Source organism: Rhinoraja longicauda, chromosome 15, assembly GCF_053455715.1.
Source record: "Rhinoraja longicauda isolate Sanriku21f chromosome 15, sRhiLon1.1, whole genome shotgun sequence".
Taxonomy (NCBI): domain Eukaryota; kingdom Metazoa; phylum Chordata; class Chondrichthyes; order Rajiformes; family Arhynchobatidae; genus Rhinoraja; species Rhinoraja longicauda.
In genome coordinates, this window is record NC_135967.1 from 48,682,664 (window position 1) to 48,705,981 (window position 23,318).

The 23,318-nt window shown below is 43.5% G+C and overlaps 1 protein-coding gene across 2 annotated transcripts in view; it reads right to left on the reverse strand.

The window, feature by feature from the left end:
* The window catches only part of klhl13 (kelch-like family member 13), a 169,612-nt gene extending 151,138 nt beyond the window's left edge, over positions 1 to 18,474 (reverse strand). The window contains exon 1 of one of the 2 annotated variants that reach the window (XM_078412628.1): positions 18,379 to 18,474. The gene's annotated coding sequence lies outside the window, so the exon portion shown is untranslated. The remainder of the gene's footprint in view (positions 1 to 18,378) is intronic. The other variant, XM_078412631.1, reaches the window with a different exon arrangement.
* Positions 18,475 to 23,318: the final 4,844 nt, after the last annotated feature.

The window sequence follows — 23,318 nt, forward strand, 5'->3', positions numbered from 1 at the left end:
TGATTCCTTGTGTCATTTTCACTTTCCTTCCCCAACAAGACATGATAGCATTTACATGTGGAAACCCCCTCCAACTCTCATGGCCACATTATTGACAATCTGGCTTACTATTGCAAGTGCATATGATAGATGCTAGACTATTATCATGTGGAAACCAGCCAAGTGAGTATCCCACAGTAGAAGTACGAAGAAAATGAGATACAAAAAAGACTGCAACAAATAGAGTCATAAAGCCATACCCATCACAGAAACAAATGTAAAAGAGAATGCAAAGTTATTCAACGAGGGTGGCACAGTGGCATAACTGGTAGAGCTGCTGCCTCGCAGTGCCAAAGATCTGGGTTCAATCCTGACCTTGGGAGCTGTCTGTATGGAGTTTGCATGTTATCCCTCTGACCACGTGGGTTTCCTCGAGGTGCTCCAGCTTCCTCCCAAATCCCAAAGATATGCGTATTTGTAGGTTAATTGTCCTCTGTAAATTGCCCCTAGTCTATAGGGTGTGAATAGTGGATGTGAAAGTGGGATAAAGTGGGATAATATGGAACTATTGTGAATGGGTGATCAATTGTCTGCATGGAATCTGTGGGCCTAAAGCCCTGTTTCCATGCTGTATCTCTAAACAAATATGTTAGTGTGAAACGGAAATTATAAGACCATTTAGAGGCCAAGAAGGGAATCTTTACATGGACAAAGACAGTGTGACAAAGTTTAAGAGTAAGGGGTAAGCCATTTAGGACTGAGATGAGGAGAAACTTTTTCACTCAGAGTTGTGAATCTGTAGAATTCTCTGCCATAGAAGGCCATAGAGGCCAATTCACTGGATGTTTTCAAGAGAGAGTTAGATATAGTTCATAGAGCTAAAGGAATCAAGGGATATGGGGAGAAAGCAGGAACGGGGTACTGATTTTGGATGATCAGCCACTGTCTCGAATGGCTGAATGCCCTACCCCAGCAACTATTTTCCATGTTTCTATGTTTGTATGCAGGTCTGGGTGAGTGCATTTTACTGTTCCACTGTAGAATCTCTTCAAGGTATGCCTACTTTAAAGGGCACGTTGGCGCATCGGTAGAGTTGCTGCCTTTCAGCGCTTGCAGCTCCAGAGACCCGGGTTCAATCCCGACTATGGGTGCTGCCTACAGAGTTTGTACGTTCTCCAAGTGACCTGCATGGGTTTTCTCTGAGATCTTCGGTTTCCCCCCTCACTCCAAACGGGTACATGTTTGTAGGTTAATTGGCTTGTAAATTGTTCTAAGTGTGTGTCGGTAATGTTAATGTGCGGGATCACTGGTCGGTGCAGGCTCGGTGGGCCAAAGGGCCTGTTTCTGCGCTGTATCTGTAAATTAAACTAAACTAAAACTAAACTAAAGGCTCTCCTCTCCATGATGAGAGATCTGTGAGAACATTTCTCAATCTGTAGATTCAGTGATCATCTCTCTGCTCACCCTCAGCACCAACAATCCAATATTTTTAATGAGATACTCAACAGACTTGGTACTTTCAATAGATGGCAAGAGAAACATTACTACCAAAGCAGAAACAGTTCTGTTATTAATAATAATAATAATAATGCATTACATTTATATAGCGCTTTTCATATACTCAAAGACGCTTTACAGGGATTTAGAGAACATAGGGAAGTGAATAAATAGATAAATAAGTAAACGAACAGAGAAAGGAGACAGAAGGTGAGGTGACCTTCAGTGGTTGAAGGCAGTACTGAACAGGTGAGACTTCAGTGATGTTTTGAATGTGGTGAGTGTGGAGGAGTCTCTGACGGTTTGGGGTAGTGAGTTCCATAGGGTGGGAGCAGCGATGGAGAAAGCCCTGTCCCCCCAGGATCTGAGTTTGGTCCGGATGTGGGGGATAGGAGATTGGCAGTAGCAGAGCGGAGGGTGCAGGTGGGAGTGTGCCTGTGGAGGAGGTCGGTCAGGTAGGATGGGGCCAGGTTATGGAGGGCTTTGTAGGTCATGAGGAGGATTTTGTACTGGATTCTCTGGGGGATGGGGAGCCAGTGGAGTTTATAAAGGACGGGGGTGATATGGTCACGGATCGAGGTGTGTGTGAGTAGACGGGCAGCGGAGTTTTGAATGTATTGAAGTTTACTGATGATTTTTGAGGGTGCGCCATAGAGGAGGCTGTTGCAGTAGTCCAGACGGGAGGTGATGAAGGCGTGGATGAGGGTTTCTGCAGCTGTGGAGGAGAGGGATGGACGGAGACGGGCAATGTTTTTGAGGTGGAAGAAGGCTGTCTTTGTGATGTGTTTGATGTGTTTGTCAAAGGAGAGGGTTTGATCAAAGATGATTCCAAGATTCCAGATGCGAGGGGAGGTGGATACTGGGAGACCATCAATATTGAGGATGAAGTTTTGGGTGGATTTGGTGAGCGTTTTTGGACAAATGACGATGATTTCAGATTTGTTGCAGTTGAGTTTGAGGAAATTTGATTGAAGCCAAGATTTTATTTCAGTGATGCAGTTTGTCAGTGTAGAGTGTGTGGTGGTGGAGATTGACTTGGTGGAGATGAGGAGCTGGATATCATCGGCGAAGCAGTGGAAGTTGAGACCATGACGGCGGATTAATTGACCAAGGGGGAACAGGTAGAGGATGAAGAGGAGGGGGCCAAGGACTGAGCCTTGGGGGACACCTTGGGGGAGGGGAGCGGTGGGGGATTTACAGTTGTTAATGGAGATGAACTGGTGCCTGTCAGAGAGGTAAGATTTGAACCAGGATAGGGCTGTGCCGGTGATGTTAAAGGAGGTTTCAAGTCGGGTGAGGAGAATGGAGTGATTTATGGTGTCAAAGGCGGCGCTGAGGTCAAGTAGGATGAGGATGTTGAGGTTGCCAGCGTCGGAGGAGAGGAAAAGGTCGTTTGTGATTTTGAGGAGCGAAGTTTCAGTACAGTGGTTGGAGCGGAATCCGGATTGGAAAGTTTCATACAGGTTATTGGTAGAGAGGTGGTATTTGAGTTGGGAAGCTACAGCACGTTCCAAAACTTTGGACAGAAAGGGTAGGTTGGAGATTGGTCTGAAGTTGTTTGGGGTATCAGGGTTGAGACCAGGTTTTTTCAGAATGGGGGTGACAGCAGCGATTTTGAGGGATGGCGGGACGATGCCAGTGGACAGGGAGGAGTTTATTGTTGCAGTGATAAGTGGAGAGAGAGCAGGAAGGCAGGCCTTGACAAAGCTGGAGGGGATGGGGTCCAGAGAGCAGGTGGCAGTTTTTATTCCTGTGAAGAGGTCAGAGAGGTCAGTGGTGGAGACTGGGGAGAACTGAGGCAGGGGTTGACAGGATAAGGGGGGGGCAGGTGGTTTGAGGGGGAGCAGGTGCTTTGGTGGTTATTGGGCGGATGAAACACAAGACGTGCTCAGGGACAATGCAAGGACAGAGGCGAAAAAAGCTTGTTTGTGCTGAATGCTTGCAAGCCATTTTTGAAAAATAAGTACAGAGCCAACAGAAAAACAAAGACCTGTTCATCAAAATGTGTGTGTTATGGACCTCTTGTTAGGTAATATGCAGTCAAAGGTAAATTCTAATCAAAATTGTTACATACCTGGTGAAGAATGTGTTTTCCTAAACTAAACTAAAAACTGACAACATTACTATTTTCCCATACAAGTGTTATATGTACAACAGTATAATACAGGATATCCACAAATGTGAACTGGAAGTCCTGAACAATAACAAAGTACAAATAATGAAAGCAAATAACATCTTGAGTTTGACTGCATCCTCTAATTAGCAAAATGTTCTAAGGCACGGCACAAGAGTTTGGCATTGAGCACAGAAGATTTTATAAAATGGTATCTAAAATTGACCAGATAGGTTTCCAATAACCTCTTAAAAGGAGAGAGGGTGGTCACGCGGAGTGGTTTAGGGAGGAAATTCACAAAGTTTAGACCCTGGACATCTGGGCATAGCAGCAAATGATAGAGCAGAATAAAACTAGGTATCACAAAAAAATCAGGATCAGAGGAACAGACACCCATAGATATCAGGGCTGCAGATTAGATTTGAGATGTAGGGAGGTCCGAGGCCATTTTGCTTCAGCAAGTATAGAGGTGAAAAGGAAACCACGTGACTAGATAACATGTTATCATGGGGAGGTGAATACTGGAAAGTCAAGAAAATGAATGAGGATTTCAGCAGCATTAAGGTTAAAGCGGAGGAAAGGTGGGACATATTATAGAAACGTATGTGATCAATATTGTGAGACAATGGTTTTGTAATAAGTCGTATATGTCAGGTTAAAATAAGGTGCTGGGGTTTCAAACACACATTGATCAGTCTTGGACTGAGGCACAGTAAGCAAGTAGAAATGGTGGCTAGAGAATGGATTTTGCAGTGAAGGGCAAAGACAACGTCTTCATGTCATGCCACACAAATCGCATTAGAAATTTTACCACTTTTTAAATTATGTTCATAATCTCAACCCATTTTTTATTTGAGGACTATGCACAAAAAGGCAACAGATGGAAAGTTCCTGGCTTTGATAATGATGGAAAAAATGACCCATTTTCAATTACTGAACACAACCTTGCCCCCTAATAACAAGCATTTATTTCTATGCTTACATTCCAGTAAAAGAAAGGAAAGAAACCATAATTGAATTCCATTCCAGATAGCAATTCACACCTGCTGGGCAAGTCATCTGTGAAGGTTTGCGAAGTAGCAAGACATCAAAGCCATAAATGAGATGGAAGCTAACTATAAAAATCCCCAGGGTGTTATGGTTATTATTGCTGTTTACAGATGAATTATCACAAAGTGCTCCAAAAGGCACAAAGACCTTCCTCCTATGGATAATGAAAGTTGTCAGGTATTACTAGATTAGAAACTATGTTCTTCTATATAGAAGGGAAACAGAGTGAATTACTAAAAAAATATTGTTGTTTAAATCAACTAAAAATTATTAAATGCAAAACAATTGGATGTGAAAGGTGTGTGTGGAGAAAACAGCTCATAAAAATATCTTTGCCCACAAATATTGGGCTAAGAAACTAAATCAGACAAATGGTGTGTTGATGTGAATTCGCCATTCAATAACATTTCTATATCTGCCCCTTATAAACATTTTCCTTCCAATTTCATTCTGTAGATTCTTACAATGCTGCTCACATGGAGAGTTCTTAAATGCTAATTTATCTACTTTTAAATATAGGTAGTATGCATACAGAACAATAAATATACAAACAATACTAGTTGCCAAAGAAAAACAATTCGTAACTTATATCACGAGATTTCAGTAGGAGCCTTGTCCAAATGTTGACCTTAAAGTTATATTTTTGGCCATTTTTAATTTCTCCACATTATTCGACAACGTACAACGTTAGAATGCATTTCCTGCAATAAATACGCTATTTTCCTTTCGACTGCTGTTGTTGCTTTTTGGAAATTAATGCTGGGCCCAAACCCTGATCAATATTAGCAGGAGAATTAGTACATACAATTGATTGATAAAATAGCAGCTCTTTTAAAGCCTCTTCAGCAACCTTTCCCAACTCTACTGCAAACCAATTGAAATAGTTGACGGTGAAGATTGGGAAGTCCACATCGCCAAAGGTACTTGGATATTGCTGCACCCACATGTGGACATACTCCATCTTCATCATCACTGGATCAAAATTGTGGATGAATACACTGCAAAACATTCTGGTAACACCATCACTACTGCCGCAAATCAGAAGCATGTCAATAAACTGAAATATTAGTTGTTTTACATAGAAACATAGAAAATAGGTGCAGGAGGAGGCCATTTGGCCCTTCAAGCCAGTACCGCCATTCATTGTGATCATGGCTGATCGTCCCCAATCAATAACCCGTGCCTGCCTTCTCCCCATATCCCTTGATTCCACTAGCCCCTAGAGCTCTATCTAACTCTCTCTTAAATCCATCCAGTGATTTGGCTTCCACTGCCCTCTGTGGCAGAGAATTCCACAAATTCACAACTCTCTGGGTGAAAAAGTTTTTTTCTCACCTCAGTTTTAAATGGCCTCGCCTTTATTCTAAAGCTGTGGCCCCTGGTTCTGGACTCGGCCAACTTTGGGAACATTTTTCCCGCATCTAGCTTGTCCAGTCCTTTTATAATTTGATATGTTTCTATAAGATCCCCTCTCATCCTTCTAAACTCCAGTGAATACAAGCCCAGTCTTTTCAATCTTTCCTCATATGTCAGTTCCTCCATCCCAGGGATCAATCTCGTGAACCTACGCTGCACTGCCTCAATTAGAAGGATGTCCTTCCTCAAATTAGGAGACCAAAATTGTACACAATACTCCAGATGTGATCTTACCAGGGCCCTATACAACTTCAGAAGAACCTCTACTCCTATACTGAAATCCTCTTGTTATGAAGGCCAACATTCCATTAGCTTTCTTCACTGCCTGCTGTACCTGCACGCCAACTTTCAGTGACTGGTGTACAAGGACACCCAGGTCTCGCTGCACCTCCCCCTTACCTAACCTAACTCCATTGAGATAATAATCTGCCTCCTTGTTTCTGCCGCCAAAGTGGATAACCTCACATTTATCTATATTATACTGCATCTGCCCACTCACTCAACCTGTCCAGGTCACCCTGCAACCTCCTAACATCCTCTTCACAGTTTACACTGCCACCCAGCTTTGTGTCATCCGCAAACTTGCTAGTGTTGCTTCTAATTCCCTCTTCCAAATCATTAATATATATGGTAAACAGTTGCGGCCCCAACACCGAGCCTTGCGGCATTCCACTCACCACTGCCTGCCATTCTGAAAAGGGCCCGTTTACTCCTACTCTTTGCTTCTTGTCTGCCAACCATTTTTCTATCGATGTCAACACCCTACCCCCAATACCATGTGCTCTAATTTTAGTCACCAATCTCCTGTTCGGGACCGTATCAAAAGCTTTCTGAGAGTCATTACTGCCTGACTTGTTGAAGATTTCAAACATTATCTTTATTTTAAAATATTTCCAACATTTCAAGTTCCCCCACAGATGATTAACTTTTTCTGTATGTACCCTATCAGATCATTTTTACATTTTACGCTGCTCAGTCAATTCAATTATCAACCCTCCATCCTTGAGTGAAAACAAGCCAAGTTTATGGAGCCTGCTCACTTAATTTAACCCTTTTCTTAATTGTGGACAACATTAGGCTTACTTCAACCATACCCCACCAACATCCTAGTATGTGAGTTACTTCCCCGTGGCCCGACCTCTCACAATGGTGAAGTTATAAAAAGTTGAAAATAACGTTTAATTTATCAATTAATGTGCACTCTTGTGGTAAACTGTTGAAAGAACTGATGCACAAAGTAAGCTCAAAAGTTCCACAATTATATTTTACTGCAAAATATATTACTATAAATTAGAACAGTAAAACTATCATATTAGAACTATAATCCAATTGCTGACTTTTCAATTGTTTAATTTAAAGGGGTTACTTACATTGTATTTGTATTTAAATTTACATTTAACAGCTAAATCTTACACTGTTTATTAATAAAAGCATAGTCATTAGACACCAGCACTATTCCTGTTACATAGATTGCGGGAATCACAAGAGCATTTGCATTAACCAGTAGGCACTATAGCAAAAAAATATTCATAATCCCAAAGTCTACTATACTTCAATCTCTCAACATGGTGATAACATCCATACAAAATCCAAAGTATCACCATTGTGCTCATGAAATTGTTGTTATATTTAAACAAGGTAGTTTTTTTATATTTAAGCAAGGTATGAATTGACAGAAGCACACTTCCCAAAGATTCACAATTTTAATTAGAAAATGCACGTTTAAATTCAAACACAATGGCAGTAGCAATTGCAACTTAATGGGAAGCCTTCATGTTGTGCAGTAAGGAATGCTCACGTTCATAATGATTTATTCAGTTTGGTGTTTCAAAGTTCAGGTTTGCAGTCAATAGGAAGAATTTTCCGTAAAACATTTGGAAAAAACATGAAAAACTATTTGGTCCATTGCACCTGCACTACCATTCAATCAAATCATGACTGATATTCGACTTAAACACTACCATCCTGCATGGATCTCTTTTCTCTTAATTCCCTTAAAATCCAAAATTCTATCAACCTTTGTCTTAAATAGTCAATAACCAAGTCCCTGCATCCCTCTTAGGTAAATAATTTTAAAATTTCACTACTCCCCAGGTTAAAGTGTTCCTTCTCAGTCCTGATATTTACAGTTAACTATAAGGCATACCAATTACCTCTGGTTTATATAGAACCAGAGTCATACAGCGTGGAAACAGGCTCTTCGGCCCAATGCCCACACCAACCAAGATCCCCCATCTAAACTAGTCCCACCTGCCCGTGTTTGGCTCATATTCCTCAAAGTCTATCCTATCCATGTACCCGTCCAAATGTTTCTTAAACATTGCGATGGTACTGACAAAGAAAAAATCCAAAATATATATTTAACTAAAAAACAATGCTGGGAAAATAATAAAACAATGAAACTTGCAGCAAATATTGTGCTATTTTCTATCCAAGTGCCCAAGTAACAGGCTTTTATTTCTAGTTCAGCGCTTCTTTATGACTAGCAAGACATATTTATTCGCCATGTCATCCACTGCTGTACTCATTTAGCAAACAAAGTAAATCCTTACATGTGGCACATTACAATTTAAATCTGGTAAGATTGTATAGTATTAAAGCGGGGTAATCTGGTTGCACCTCAAATCAGTTTACACAAAGGATAAGCTAGTTTACTCCATGTAGGGCATTTCCATTGCACATCCAATCCATAAGCATGCAATGACAAAAGCCAAAGACAATGTCCTTTGAACTGAACCTTACATCAATGTCTAAAAAAAGTTAACTCGCACCAACTAGAAATAAGATTGGAGCTTTCAACAATACGCAACTTCAAATGGTTCAACTTTTGAACCATCTCTGCTAATATGACCAGGAAGCTGATGGCAGATAAGTTCAAACTATTTTTTCGAAAAGTGGCTCTTTCTCCAGTAGACAGTGTTGTGATTCCAAGAAAAATATGACATTTTTGAAATAGTTTAACAATTAACACCAAGAGGATAGATTTTTTTTTCTTCAAAATGTTACAGCAAAATAGACCATGTACTATTCATTCAGTCTTTTCACTGAATTATTTCATCATCTGAATAAAATACAATTTAAAAAAAGGTGGCCCCTAAACTCACAAGGCTGCCCGAAATTATGCTTAAATGTGCCCCAAGTAGCATAGAAAACTACCAGAGATGGGCACTAATGTTAAACAGGGAATAAGCAGAGGAAGTTGAGGACCAAGTGCCCACGTCTACTAAACAAACTGTCTACCTCCAACAACGCACATCTGCAAAACCACGAGCACTGCAAGCTCCCTTTAAAACAGTATTTTAAACCTTCTGGCTTAATCACTGACTTCCAAGTGATCCAAACCACTGTGTGCCTGGTAACAGAAGTGGTAACAACTCCATCCAGAAGAGTAAATCCCGTGATTAGTTGCACCAGCTCCAATTCAAGTTCCAATTCACTGACAAAAATGGCAAGGCTATTCTTCAAGAAGCCCCCAACTCATTTAGGTTTTAAAATCTGTAAAATTACTAAAAAGTTCAACACCCTACTTTCCTTGTCACATGTTTCCAGAGATTCTGTTTGTACAAACGCTTTGTCTATCAAATGTCAGCTAATCAGCTGTTCAAACTTTAATTTCTTTTGACAGCATAGAAATTTGTAGGCTTCCAATAAAATGGTAATACATTGAGAAAGAATTAGCCAATCAAATTATTTTGGAACATATAAACAGAATAAAACAAATCTAAAACTAGTCCAATCGCAAGTCCGAGTACTAATGAAACTAATAGGACGATTCAATAGAAAAGAAACGACAATGGACTATTAGGTCTTTGCTCATCAATAGAAATAAATAGTAATGGGGAATTACAAGTTCTATGATTTAAAAAACTACAATTCCATATAAAAACCAGTATAATTACTCACCGCATCCATTCATTCCCATTCAGTCATTACATGTATCCTCAATACCATGAAGAAAGATTTTCACTAAATAACTCCCTTCACATTGCAACAATAATCCAATGCACTTTAGCGTTGATTATGTACCTCTGAGATATGGTTGCGGTCTTATGGCAAAAGCGATTCACAAGACATTTTGCGCACAGCTAGGTCAAACTCTAATCGAGGGTGGGGGGAGGAATCCTGTTTGTGATGCTCAAAGAGGGATAAATGTACACCATAACATTGAAGTTTCATCTGTTCACCTTTAACTAATGCCACAGGAGCTTTCGCTCACACATAACATAGAAAACATAGAAAATAGGTGCAGGAGTAGGCCATTCGGCCCTTCGAGCCTGCACCGCCATTCAATATGATCATGGCTGATCATCCAGGTCAGTAACCTGTACCTGCCTTCTCTCCATACCCCCTGATCCCTTTAGCCACAAGGGCCACATCTAACTCCCTCTTAAATATAGCCAATGAACTGGCCTCAACTACCTTCTGTGGCAGAGAATTCCACAGACTCACCACTCTGTGTGAGGAAATGTTTTCTCATCTCGGTCCTAAAAGACTTCCCCCTTATCCTTAAGCTGTAACCCCTGGTTCTGGACTTCCCCAACATCAGGAACAATCTTCCCGCATCTAGCCTCTCCAACCCCTTAAGAATTTTATATGTTTCAGTAAGATCCACCCTCAGTCTTCTAAATTCCAGCGAGTATAAGCCTAGTCTAGCCAGTCTTTCTTCATATGAAAGTCCTGCCATCCCAGGGATCAATTTGGTGAACCTTCTCTGTACTCCCTCTAAGGCTAGAATGTCTTTCCTCAGATTAGGAGACCAAAACTGTACACAATACTCCAGGTGCGGTCTCACCAAGGCCCTGTACAACTGCAGCAGAACCTCCCTGCTCCTATACTCAAATCCTCTTGCTATGAATGCTAACATACCATTCGCTTTCTTCACTGCCTGCTACACCTGCACGCTTGCTTTCAATGACTGGTGAGGTCAACAACAATAACATCGATGAGGTCTTACTTTAAATGTGTCATCTGAACAACGGTCTCTCTGACTAGATTACTAGTATTTGTAGCTTTTCTTTTACCATTCCATTCCAACAGGTTTAACTATCAGCCTTCAGTTGATCAGTTAATCGTCATGATGAGTTTGCTGGACTTCTGAACAACCCAGTCTCATTGTTGAAGTTATTCTGTGCAAATGTATCACCACTGTAAATAACTGAAATAGTGAATGCTTCCCGTACTTCCCTTTTCACTTCACTGTATTTCTTTCATAGGCTCCTTAATCACTTTCTGCCCCATGTGGTTCATCGTCAAGATTGGTTTCTGAAGCACCATGTAGTATTTTTTTATTTTGTTAGAGATGGTACGTGGTGGAGAGAAATAAATTGTTGTTTCTATTGAAATATTTATCCCCAAGCCCAATTTGATCATTAACATATTATTCGTTAGTGGAGTTTGTAAATATGTAAATTTCCTGTTGATTTCCTTATATTAAGAGTCAAGAGACAATACATGTTTAATTATCATTTCCACAAGGTCAGGAGTAATGAAATGCCTACTTGCTGCAGCTTTACAGGCACATTAACGCAACAAATTAATATACAACGATTAATACAATAAATTAACAGTTATCTATGGTAGTTCAGTGCTGAGGTGGGGTTGTGCTGAATGGTTCAAGAGTCTCTTGGCTGATGGGAAGGAGCTGTTCTTGAACCTGGGGTAATGGTTCCCAAGGTTCCCAAGCTTCTGTATTTTCTTTCCAATTGTCACAGCGAGATGAGAGCATGGCCAAGGTGGTGTGGGTGTTTGCTGCCTTCTTTTGGCAGCTATTCCTGTAGATCCATTTGATGGTGGAGAGGTCAATGCCTGTGATGGGACGGGCAATGCTACAACTTTCTACAATATCCTTCATTATTGGGCATTCGAATTACTGAATCAGGTCATGTGATGCAACCAGTCAGTATGGTCTCTACTACGTCTGTAGAAATTAGATAGTATTCAATGACCTGCCAAATCTCCTTATACATCCATGGAAATGGAGGTGTTGATGTGCTTTCATTATGATCACATCAATGTGCCGGGTGCCAGACAGATCCACAGAGATGTTCATGCCCAGGAATTAGAAGCTGCTGATTATCTCCATTGCCATCCTACCGATAGGTTCATGGGGGTAGGGTACTGACATGGATAGAAAATTGGTTGACAGACAGAAAGCAAAGAGTGGGGATAAATGGGTCCCTTTCGGAATGGCAGGCAGTGACCAGTGGGGTACCGCAAGGTTCGGTGCTGGGACCCCAGCTATTTACGATATACATTAATGACTTAGACGAAGGGATTAAAAGTACCATTAGCAAATTTGCAGATGATACTAAGCTGGGGGGTAGTGTGAATTGTGAGGAAGATGCAATGAGGCTGCAGGGTGACTTGGACAGGTTGTGTGAGTGGGCGGATACATGGCAGATGCAGTTTAATGTAGATAAGTGTGAGGTTATTCACTTTGGAAGTAAGAATAGAAAGGCAGATTATTATCTGATTGTATAGGAAGCAACTGCAGATGCTGATTTAAACCGAAGATAAACACAAAATGCTGAAGTAACTCAGCGGGACAGGCAGCATCTCAGGAGAGAAGGAATGGATGACGTTTCGGGTTGAGACCCTTCTACAGACTTTTTTTGTACATGCAAAATATATAACAAATTTATAAATTAGTTCAATTTGTAAGAAGGAAAGAGGATCCTGAAGATGTTTTAAAAAAGAAATCACTTCATTGCTAGAACCGCTGCAAGTTTTATGGAAATACGAAATTTAAGTGATCAGCTGAAACTTCTGTATTGTTTGGTTGCCACAGCCCAAATAACAAAACTGCAAAATGGTTTGAAGCTTCCATACATCAATTATAGAATAGTTAGAAGTACTTCAGTAGTACTGCTTAAACATGCAGTTTCCGCAGAAGTTGCCTGCTAATTGTCACAACCTAACAGTTTTTGCATGGCAAACAATTTCACAGGCATTTTCTAAGGTCGAAACACAAAGACTTCCATGTTGTGTATGGGCAGATTTAGTTAATATAATATTTTTGTTTTAGTGATTTAAATATACTTTTATTTGTTTTCTGCCATCATTCAAAAATATCAGATTGCGCACTAGAAGACAATTTATTTCTAAAGAGTGATACAGTGTGGAAACGGGCCCTTCGGCCCAACTAGCCCACACCAGCCAACATGTCCCAGCTACACGAGTCCCACCTGCCTGCGTTTGGTCCATATCCCTCCAAACCTGTCTATCCATGTACCAGTCTAACAGCTTCTTAAACGCTGGGATAGTCCCAGCCTCAACTACCTCCTCTGGCAGCTTGTTCCATATACCCACCACCCTTTGTGTGAAAACGTTATCCCTCAGATTCCGATTAAATCTTTTCCCCTTCACCTTAAACCAATGTCCTCTGGTCCTCAATTCACCTACTCTGGGCAAGAGACTCTGTGCATCTACCCGAGCTATTCATCTCATGATTTTATACACCTCTATAAGATCACGGCTCATCCTCCTGCATTCCAGGGAATAGAGTCCCAGCCTACTCAACCTCTCCCTGGAGCTCACACCCTCTAGTCCTGGCAATATCCTCATAAATCTTCTCTGAACCCTTTCAAGCTTGACGATATTGGCTTTATGGAATCTTTCCTATAACATGATGTCCAGAACTGAACACAATACTCTAAATGCAGCCTCACCAAGTCTTAAACAACTGCAAAATGACCTCCCAACTCAATATTCTGGCTGATGAAGACCAATGTACCAAAAGCCTTTTTGACCACCTTGTCTACCTGCAACTCGACCTTCAAGGAACCATGCACCTGTACTCCTGGATCCTTCTGCTTTACAACACTCCCCGGAATCCTACCATTCATTGTGTAGGTCCTGCCCATGTTAGACATCCCAAAATGCAACACCTCACATTTCTCTGTATTAAATTCCATCAACCATTCCTCAGCCCACCAGGCCAATCGATCAAGATCCTGCTGCAATTTTTCACAACCATCTTCACTATCTGCAAAACCACCCACTTTTGTATCATCAGAAAACTTGCGAATCTTGCCATGTATGTTCACATCCAAATCATTGATGTAGATGACGAACAGTAACAGACCTAGCACTGAACTCTGGGCACATCACTAGTCACAGGCCTCCAGTCCGAGAAGCAGCCTTCCACCATCACCCACTGCTTTCTTCCACGAAGCCAATTTTCTATCCATTCAGCTATCTGTCCTTGGATCCCATGCGATCTAACCTTACGGAGCAGCCTACCATGTGGAACCTTGTCAAATGCCTTACTGAAATCCATATATACAACATCTATAGCTCTGCCCTCATTGACCTTTTTAGTTTAATCTTCAAAAAGCTCAATCGGATTAGTGAGACACGACCTCCCACATACAAAACCATGCTGACCATCCCTAATCAGCCCTTGTCCATCTAAATGCCTGTATATTCTATCCCTCAGAATACCCTCTAGTAACTTTCCAACTACAGATGCAAGCTCATTGGCTTATAGTTCCCAGCATTTTCCCAGCAGCACTTTTTCAATAAAGGCACATTTGCCACCATCCAGTATTCCAGCATCTCTCCTGTATTAAAAGATGACAGGTAAATTTCAAAAAGGGCCCAGGCAATTTCCTCTCTAGTTTCCCACAATGTCCTCGGATATACCTGATCAGGCCCTGGAGATTTGTCTGCCTTCACGTATCTTCAGCACCTCTTCGACTGTGATTACGTGTATTAATATCCATGATAATGCAATAAAGCAAAAAGGCAGGTATCGAGATTTAATCAGGTAATGAGGTTCATTAAAAGGGGGGAACAGAGGTCGAAAACATGGGAAAAAAGTATGAGGGGGCAAACAGGGAGACCACACATGCAAAAAAGATCACACAAGCAGACTTGGAAGCAACCATTGAGGAAAGCCATCCAAAAGTTATAATTTATCGTGAGAGTAAGTGGAACAAAAAGGGGAAGTTGATGCTTCAGTTGTACAAGGCACCAGTGAGACCACATCTGCAGTACTGGTCTCATTATGCAAGGATGTTAATGCAATGGAAATAATTCTGAGAAAATTGAATTCACTGTTCCATTGTCAGTACATATGATAATTAAACACTCTTGACCATTACATAGAAGGGATGAGTTTTCTTATAAGAAAAGATTGGATATGCTGGGTTTGCATCCGTTAGAATTTAAAACAGCAAGAGAAGATTCAGATAATAGTTTGAAGAAGGATCTCGCCCCGAAACGTCACCCATTCCTTCTCTCCAAGATGCTGCCTGACCTGCTGAGTTACTCCAGCATCTTGTGATACATTCGAGAAGATTTAAAATATATATATTAGGCAATGTAGGATATTGACAGCAACAAATTGACACGGCGGAGCAACAAGGTGACACATTCATGCCAGTAGCCCTAATTCAATCTTAACTCTGGTGCAGTCCATCTGGATTTTGTGTGTTCTCCCTGTGTGACTGTATAGGTCCTCATCAGGCCTCCTATTACCTTCACATGCCTAACATGAGCCAATATTTTAGTTTTTAATATTTTAAGGGCAAGGTTGATAAGATTCTTCATAAGCAGATGGATGAATGCTTACTGTAGCTGGATAGGAATGTGGAGCCAGTGTTACAATCTGATCAGGCATGATGTTAGTAGATGGCAGCACATTAACTTTGTTTCACTTGCCATGAATGCTACCTGAGCTGTTGAGTGTTTTGAACATTTCTGTTTTGTCCAATAACTGTTTTCTCACAAAGGGTGATGGGTGTATGGAATAAGCTGCCAGAGGAGGTAGTTGAGGCTGGGACTACCCCCAACATTTAAGAAACAGTTAGACAGGTACATGGATAGGTCAGGTTTGGAGGGAGCCAAACACAGGGACATGTTGGCTGGTGTGGGAAAGTTGGGCCAAAAGGCCTGTTTCCATACTGTATCACTCTATGACTATCATTTGGCCAGGAAGGTCAAATAACAGGGGCACAAGAGACTACAGAAGAAGCTCAATAGATCATGCAGCATCTGTGGAGGGAAATGGACAGTCTACATTTTGGGTCAACAATCTGCATCTCGACTAGAAGGACATGTGGCGAAATTAGCAGATTTGGATGTGAATGTGGTCAAGATGTCAGAGAGCAGTGAAAATCACAGAGCTCCTGGAGAAGAAATCCTCTTCAAAGAGGGCATACCTTGAAGAGATTTTGCACTGGAGCAGTAAAAATTGTGGTATAAGAGACCACAGATACTGGTATATGTCGTGATAAAAGGAGAGCAGCTGGAGTAACTCAGCGGGTCAGGTAGGATCTAAGGAACAAAATGGACAGACAACATTTTGGCTCGAGACCCTTCATTTAGTCTAGAACACCTTTTTGCTTCAACTGTCATAGCCTTCATTGCTTCTACTCTGGGGCTGTAGAGAGCATCCTGTCCGGCAACATTACAGTCTGGTTTGGGAACAGCTCTGCCCAGGACAGGATGGCCCTGCAGAGAGTAGTGCGTGCGGCAGAACGCACCATGGGAACTACACTCATCCCTCTGCAGGACCTATACATCAGGAGGTGCAGATCCAGAGCAAGCAAGATCATGAGGGACCCCTGCCACCCCAGTAACGGACTGTTCCAGATGCTACGATCAGGCAAACGCCTCCGCTGTCACGCTGTGAAAACGGAGAGGATGAGACGGAGTTTCTTCCCACAGGCCATCAGGACTGTCAACTTTTATAACTCCAGAGACTAAATTTTTGTCTACACTATAGTAAATTATTAACTTTATTTATATGCTGTAACTGTAATTCTTTTTTGTGCGCAATCCGCAGGCATTGCCACTTTCATTTCACTGCACATTGTGTATGTGTATGTGACAAATAAACTTGACTTGACTTTATTGGTGATTCCTTCATAAACTAAAAATTAAGTCTATTTGACCCATGTGACAATGTAAATTACTGATATTACTGACTATAGAGAATATGCCACACTTCACCACTTCTAAATTTCACTTCACATATGCCTGGACCAATTTTGACATATTTTCAAAGATTTTTTGAAGTCAAGACTAACTTTAAATGCGATAAACATGTTATTAAGCACATTTGAGAAATTAAATTATACACTTCATGATGCTCTCAATTTACACACTACTCCATCCTTTAAACTACTCGCAAAAAGTGAGTCCAATTATTTTAACCTTTTTTGTAGCACTATTAACTATTTATTGCAAGTACAGTATTCAGTTTTTAAACAGCATGTTTTAAAATGAAATGCTCCATGATATCTTCATATTGTTTCAACTCACAAACTTTGTGACAGAACATCTCGTTCTCAATTACAAAATGAACGCACTCCATAAAACAAAAACTGCAAACTAATTTGGATCTGCTTTTCTCTGTTACAAACTCCTGCATTTGCATATCTGCCACAGTCAAATCCAAACTTGCAGCTTTGCCTGTGGAGGCCCTAATACAGCCCCGCTGGAAAGGCAGCACAATTACAACGTGACATGTTTACAAGGCAAACCTACATTATAAATGTGTCGAGAGATACACAGTTGAATAATGGGGAGAACAAAACCATGGGGATCAATCCATTGATCCCATCACCCTTGCCTCCTGCCCACTCCAGAGCACACACCTCAGTTCTCAATGATTCAATGGCATTTTATGGTAGGATTGTTACTGAACTATATGCAAAAAAATAATTTCACTGTCCTTAGCACACGTACCCAAGTACAGGTACAGAGAAAATCTTTTTTTGCATATAGTTCAGTGACAATCCAACTACACACTGGACAGAGTAATGTCAAGTACAAGCCGCCTTCGCCAGAGGATTGCCAGGGACCCAAGCCAATGCTCCAGCAACAACTAAATGACAACTATGGGAGTGGGAGTGGAGGAGGGGAGGGGGGGGGACTCTACAGGACCTGCCGTTGAAGTTGGGTGAAGTTTCTGTACACAAGAGTGGAGGGAGGAGGAGGAGGAGGAGGAGGAGGGGAGGGGGGTGGATGCAGTCACTGCACTTTTGTTATTGCAGATTAAATGTCCTAACATACAGGAAGCCAGCAGTGCGTGAATCCCCCTTGACCGAGGGTAGGGAGGGGAGGACCTCGGGCAACGGGCCGGTCGGCTGGGCCTGGTGCTAGTGCTAGTGCTAGTGCTAGTGCTGGGGCTGGGCTTGTGCTCGCACTCCGGCCGGCTCCTGTCAAACTCTCTGGGACCGAGGGCGGGTGGGCAGCGTCGTCTGTCTCCCGTTCTCCCGTCCTCCCGGCGGCGGGTAGAGTGGGCAGGCTAAATACCCGCGCGTCCATCACTCAGCTCTACCCCCGACCACAACCGGCTACTTTATTTTTTTTACCTCAGTGAGAATGAGAGCCCGGTGCCGGTCCCGACATCCGCCGCCGCCGCCGCTGTCCTCCTCCTCCTCCTCCTCCTCCTCCCCCCCCTCTCCCTCCCTCCCTCCCGCCCGGCGATCCGCGCGCCCACCCACCCCGCGCTCCCATTGGCGGCTGGCCGGCCTGCTGACGTCACTTCCAGCGCGCGCCGTGGCTGTTGGTGTCGCCCCGCCCCCACCCGGAGAGGAGGCGGGCGGGTGAGAGGTACACACTCACACACACACACCACCTCACACTCACACACACACATACCCCACACTCACACCCACACACACTCAGACCCAAACCCCCCCACACACATACACCCCAAACACACACACCCCACACACACTCACACCGCACACACTCTTCACACACATCCCACACACACCCACTCACTCACACACACCCACATGCATACACCCCACACACACACACCCTACACACATGCCACACCCCACACACACCCACTCACACCCCCTCACACACACATCCCACACATACACACACACACACACACACCCCACACATACACACACACATACACACACCCCCACTCACACACACCCCACACACCCCCCCACACACACCCCCACACACACACCCCACACACACACACCCCACACACACACACCCCACACACCCCCCCACACACACACTCACACACACACCCCACACACACACACCCCACATCCCACACATACACACACCCACTCACACCCCCCCAACACACACATTCACACACACCCCACAGACACACACCCCACACTCGCATACCCACACTCACACCCCCCCCACACATACACACACACCCCACACACACACACACACCCCACACACACTCACACACACCCCACACACATACACACACCCCACACTCACATACACACATACACACACCCCACACTCACCCCACACTCACACACACCCCCCACACATACACACCCCACACACTCACACACACCCCACACACACACACACATCCCCCCACACACACACACACACCCCCACACACACACACACACCCCACACTCACACACACATCCCACACAAACACACCCCCCCCCCACATCCCACACATACACACACCCCACACATACACACACCCACACCCCCCACACACATACACCCCAAACACACACACCACACACACTCTTACACTCCCCACACACACTCACACCACACGCACACACACATCCCACACACACCCACTCACTCACACACACCCACATACATACACCCCCCACACACACACACACCCTACACACATGCCACACCCCACACACACCCACTCACTCACACACACCCACATACATACACTCACACCCATACACACCCCCCACACACACCCACCCCACACACTCACACCCCACACACCAACCACACAACACACACACCCCACACATACATACACACACACTCACCCCCCCCCCACACACACACCACCCCACAAACACACACACCCCACACACACATATTCACACCCCCCCCCACACACACACCCCTCACACGCACACACTTTTCTGCGTTTCTCTTCTGCTTTTCTGCTTTCTACTGCACAACCGCCAACAGCTGGTGCTATCTCGTGCAGGTTTCACTCGTGTGGGTACTGGTTGCAAAAGGGTTATTTAGATTTTTACGTGGGCAAGTTTGGTAGATGAGCCATGTCCAAATTGTCGAGCTGTGGCTTGAAGAGTGACAAGGTTCGTGCACATCTGGTGGTGTTCAAATTTGAGGAAGGATATTCTTGCTATTGAGGGCGTGCAGCGTAGGTTTACTAGGTTAATTCCCGGAATGGCGGGACTGTCGTATGTTGAAAGACTGGAGCGGCTAGGCTTGTATACACTGGAATTTAGAAGGATGAGAGGGGATCTTATCGAAACATATAAGATTATTAAGGGGTTGGACATGTTAGAGGCAGGAAACATGTTCCCAATGTTGGAGGAGTCCAGAACCAGGGGCCACAGTTTAAGAATAAACTGGGTAGGACATTTAGAACGGAGATAAGGAAAAACTTTTTCAGTCAGAGAGTTGTAAATCTGTGGAATTTACTGCCTCAGAAGGCTGTGGAGGGCAAGTCTCTGAATGCATTCAAGAGAGAACTAGATAGAGCTCTTAAGGATAGCGGAGTCAGGGGGTATGGGGAGAGGGCAGGAACGGGATACTGATTGAGAATGATCAGCCATGATCACATTGAATGGTGGTGCTGGCTTGAAGGGCCAAATGGCCTACTCCTGCACCTATTGTCTATTGTGTATTGTCCCGGAATGGCGGGACTGTCGTATGTTGAAAGACTGGAGCGATTAGGCTTGTATACGCTGGAATTTGGAAGGATGAGAGGGGATCTTATTGAAACATATAAGATTATTAAGGGATTGGACACGTTAGAGGCAGGAAACATGTTCCCAATGTTGGGGGAGTCCCGAACCAGGGGTCACGGTTTAAGAATAAGGGGTAGGCCATTTAGAACGGAGATGAGGGAAAACTTTTTCAGTCAGAGAGTTGTAAATCTGTGGAATTCTCTGCCTCAGAAGGCAGTGGAGGCCAATTCTCTGAATGCATTCAAGAGAGAGCTAGATAGATAGTGGAGTCAGGGGGTATGGGGAGAAGGCAGGAACAGGGTTCTGATTTTGAATGATCAGCCATGATCACATTGACAATAGACAATAGACAATAGGTGCAGGAGGAGGCCATTCGGCCCTTTGAGCCAGCACTGCCATTCAATGTGATCATGGCTGATCATTCTCAATCAGTACCCCGTTCCTGCCTTCGCCCCATACCCCCTGACTCCGCTATCCTTAAGAGCTCTATCTAGCTCTCTCTTGAATGCATTCAGAGAATTGGCCTCCACTGCCTTCTGAGGCAGAGAATTCCACAGATTCACAACTCTCTGACTGAAAACGTTTTTCCTCATAGACAATAGACAATAGGTGCAGAAGGAGGCCATTCGGCCCTTCGAGCCAGCACCGCCATTCAATGTGATCATGGCTGATCATTCTCAATCAGTACCCCGTTCCTGCCTTCTCCCCATACCCCCTGACTCCGCTATCCTTAAGAGCTCTATCCAGCTCTCTCTTGAATGCATTCAGAGCATCCACAGATTCACAACTCTCTGACTGAAAAAGTTTTTCCTCAGTTCTGATTGGCCTACCCCTTATTCTTAAACTGTGGCCCCTTGTTCTGGACTCCCCCAACATTGGGAACATGTTTCCTGCCTCTAACGTGTCCAACCCCTTAATAATCTTATACGTTTCGATAAGATCTCCTCTCATCCTTCTAAATTCCAGTGTATACAAGCCTAGTCGCTCCAGTCTTTCAACATATGATAGTCCCGCCATTCCGGGAATTAACCTAGTAAACCTACGCTGCATGCCCTCAATAGCAAGAATATTCTTCCTCAAATTTGGAGACCAAAACTGCACACAGTACTTCATGTGCAGTCTCACTAGGGCCCTGTACAACTGCAGAAGGACCTCTTTGCTCCTATACTCAACTCCTCTTGTTATGAAGGCCAACATTCCATTGGCTTTCTTCACTGCCTGCTGTACCCGCATGCTTCCTTTCAGTGACTGATGCACTAGGACACCCAGATCACGTTATACCTCCCCTGTTCCTAACTTGACACCATTCAGATAATACTCTGCCTTCCTATTCTTACCACCAAAGTGGATAACCTCACACTTATCCACATTAAACTGCATCTGCCATGCATCCGCCCACTCACACAACCTGTCCAAGTCACCCTGCAACCTCATAGCATCTTCCTCACAGTTCACACTACCACCCAGCTTTGTATCATCTGCAAATTTGCTAATGGTACTTTTAATCCATTCATCCAAGTCATTAATGTATATTGTAAATAGCTGCGGTCCCCAACCGAGCCTTGCGGAACCCCACTAGTTACTGCCTGCCATTCTGAAAGGGACCCATTTATCCCCACTCTTTGCTTTCTGTCTGTCAACCAATTTTCTATCCATGTCAGTACCCTACCTCCAATACCATGTGCTCTAATTTTGCCCACTAATCTCCTATGTGGAACCTTGTCAAAGGCTTTCTGAAAGTCAAGGTACACCACATCCACCGGCTCTCCCCTGTCAATTTTCCTACTTACATCCTCAAAGAATTCCAGAAGATTAGTCAAGCATGATTTCCCCTTCGTAAATCCATGCTGACTCGGAACAATCCTGTTACTGCTATCCAAATGCTCCGCAATTTCGTCTTTTATAATTGACTCCAACATCTTCCCCACCACTGATGTCAGACTAACTGGTCTATAATTTCCCGTTTTCTCTCTCCCTCCTTTCTTAAAAAGTGGGACAACATTAGCTACCCTCCAATCCACAGGAACTGATCCTGAATCTATAGAACATTGGAAAATGATCACCAATGCGTCCACAATTTCTAGCGCCACCTCCTTAAGTACTCTGGGATGCAGACCATCAGGCCCTGGGGATTTATCAGCCTTCAGTCCCATCAGTCTACCCAACACCATTTCCTGCCTAATGTGGATTTCCTTCAGTTCCTCCGTCATCTTAGGATCTCGGGCCACTAGAACATCTGGGAAATTGCCTGTATCTTCCTTAGTGAAGACAGATCCAAAGTACCGGTTCAACTCGTCTGCCATTTCCTTGTTCCCCATAATAAATTCCCCCGCTTCTGTCTTCAAGCGACCCAGACATGGCGGTGCTGGCTCGAAGGGCCGAATGGCCTACTCTTGCACCTATTGTCTATTAGTGTCTGAAAGGATGTTCCACTCTGGGATAGTCCATGGATGCAGTGACTGTAGGTAGCGATTTTTGTTTGCTCTAATTCTGGTATAAATGAAGTGACCTGAGGTCTGTCTTGTAAATTTCAGGGTATTGGATTGAATGAAGTGAGATATGTTACTGGGGATGATGCCATGAGTCTCTTTGTAGACAGTACA